The sequence below is a fragment of the Oncorhynchus masou genome, unplaced genomic scaffold, assembly GCF_036934945.1.
Source record: "Oncorhynchus masou masou isolate Uvic2021 unplaced genomic scaffold, UVic_Omas_1.1 unplaced_scaffold_14268, whole genome shotgun sequence".
Lineage (NCBI taxonomy): Eukaryota > Metazoa > Chordata > Actinopteri > Salmoniformes > Salmonidae > Oncorhynchus > Oncorhynchus masou.
In genome coordinates this window covers 2,180-4,601 of record NW_027004225.1, presented here as the reverse complement: position 1 = coordinate 4,601, position 2,422 = coordinate 2,180, and the positions used below count along the sequence as shown (strand labels likewise).

Below are 2,422 nucleotides of genomic sequence, written 5' to 3'. Positions count from 1 at the left end.
GAGGTTTTGACAAGGTGGTACACAGCTACAACCAGAAGTTACTTTGTTTGTAGCAGGTTAGGAGAACTTACGCAGCAGGTTAGGAGAATTCACTTAACAGGTTAGGAGAATTGGGGTAAGGTTAGGATTAGTTAAAACGCTCTCCTAACTTGCTACGAAATGTTAATTCCGGGCGTATCTGTACTCCGCCTAGTCACAACCATAGAGATAGATAGAGGACTCATCTGTATCTGTGCCATTATTGAGCCTGTTGCAGCATGGGCAGCGGCATTGAGGCACCTCCATTTTGAAAGTACATTTTCTCACAAATTGGTTGATTCTCCTGATGACCGTTGGAAATGACTCAACAGGGTCACCAGGAGATCAGCCAATGAATTTAGATCGCCCAATCAGTTGATCTACATTAAAATCTGAGATTTGCACAACTAACTACAGACTGTCATTTCCACTGGAGCAAATTCATTACAGGGCAGAACAAGCAAGGAGGTGGACAGAGACAAGCACGAGTTAGCGAGCCACTGGTGTGTTCTAGCATGTATTTGCATATTTCCTTAGGGAGCGATACTTGTATGTGTACATGTGCAATAGCTCAATTTGCCCTTACACCCCTTCTAGACAACAAAACATTTTGAAACTTTGGCAAAGGGTAAAGTCTACAAAACACTCTGTAAAATATTCTAGTCTTGGGGACAGAAAACCATTATTTCGATGAGAAATTAGCAGAATGTCGGCCAAAATCCATCCAGCTCCATCTTCTTCCACTGCCTGCCACTGGGCTTCCTCTCATCAACATTTTTGGTGGCGAGTGGAAATGCCACCAGGAAGCTTCAAATTTACACTTCCGTTGAAACATCTGGCTCATTGTTCTATCTGCGTTAAAATGTTGGAAGCACTCAATGAAATGCAAGCAAAACTGCCTTTTGGCCACTAGAAGCCCCTATTATTCTCTATGGCCAACACCTTCAAGCGGCTTGCAATGATCAGGTGTCAGTGCAGTCACCTCTCATAAGAGATGAAACAGGACTCCCATTGTTCTTTCAGATAGGGCCCTGAGTGTTTATGGAACCGAGTTATATGCCTTGACCAGGTAAACTCAGACTCTGACCATGAGAGTTTTCTTGGTCAAGTCACGTGTCAGAATAAAAACTCAAGGCCCTAAAAATGAATAGTGTACATGGTATACTCAGGTAGGGGTACAAATACAGTACATGTAGCTGTTACCTGTAATCTGTACCCTTTACAGGGGCATATGTGTACGATCTTTCGCTTCGGTCTATGTACCGCTGTGGAGCAGAACACACATTTGTCATCAAAGGGACAGCTCACCCCGAAATCGTCTAAAAATGTGTTTTTTGTTTTTTTTCCATCATGTTTTAGTTTACCTCATCCTGGGACTTCACTAGTGTGTGTACGGTGCGGTGGCCGGTTTCTCCATGAATCATGTTCGTTCTTATCTGAGGACAAAAAACACTTAGCTCTTAGGAGCAAGTTCAACCCACAACAGGATAGAATGTGGACACAAAGGTGGAAGCATTAAAGAAGACCGTCAGTGGCCTCCATCTTACCTCTACTTTAATCTCATCCTCCAGCTCAGCGTCCAGGAAGTCCAGCGTTACAGGCTCCTGAAATTTAGGATTCTAGAGTGCGAGACAGAGAGTGAGTGAGTGAGTGAGTGAGTGAGTGAGTGAGTGAGACAGAGACAGAGACAGTGCACAGTGCACGCATGCGCGAGAGAGAGATTTAATACATTTACTGTTACTGTTTTATAGATTGAATCAACCCAGGAAAGAGTTCACCCAGGAATTATTTAAGACAGTCTATGTGAAATTACCTTTAAGGGTGGCATTAGTCATGCAAAAGACAACAGACCTGTGAAAAAAAGCAGCCTACCTGTCTATTTTAAATATTATGGGTATTTTGCTATGTCCAGATTAAAATGATTTCCAGTCAGGATTTGACTCAATCTTTGTCCGTGAACCCTTCCTCATGAGCCTAGACAGATACAGCACCAAAACTCCAAAACAAACTTTGTGAAATAGGAGTTGAGATATTAACAGGAGCTAAACCAAACCATTTAATACATATAAGGTACAAACACAAACATACAAAGATAAGCTATGTGCCAACCTTTCCACTAACTACATGTGCACACACACTTCAATCCACCCAGCACTCACATTGATCTGGTACTTGTACCCCCAGATACAGCCATGCTACTGTTGCTTACTGTTGCCTATCTTTTTTTTATTTTGTTTATTTATTTTTTTACTTCAGTTTATTTTAGTATACTTTCTTAACGCTTATTTTTCTTAAAACAGCATTGTTGGTTAAAACCTCTCTAGGCTAGGGGTGGTATTTTCAATCGGATGAAAGCGTTGCCCAAAGTAAACTGCCTGCTACTCAGGCCCAAGAAGCTAGGATA

The 2,422-nt window shown here is 41.9% G+C and overlaps 1 long non-coding RNA gene across 1 annotated transcript; it reads right to left on the bottom strand.

Annotated features, from left to right (window-relative positions):
• Positions 1–1,188: 1,188 nt before the first annotated feature.
• Positions 1,189–2,138, bottom strand: LOC135530809 (uncharacterized). The gene is made up of 3 exons (XR_010453902.1): positions 1,566–2,138; positions 1,383–1,454; positions 1,189–1,283 (listed from the first exon to the last, which is right to left on the bottom strand). It is a non-coding gene; the product is annotated as an uncharacterized LOC135530809 (long non-coding RNA).
• Between the last annotated feature and the right edge of the window lie 284 nt (positions 2,139–2,422).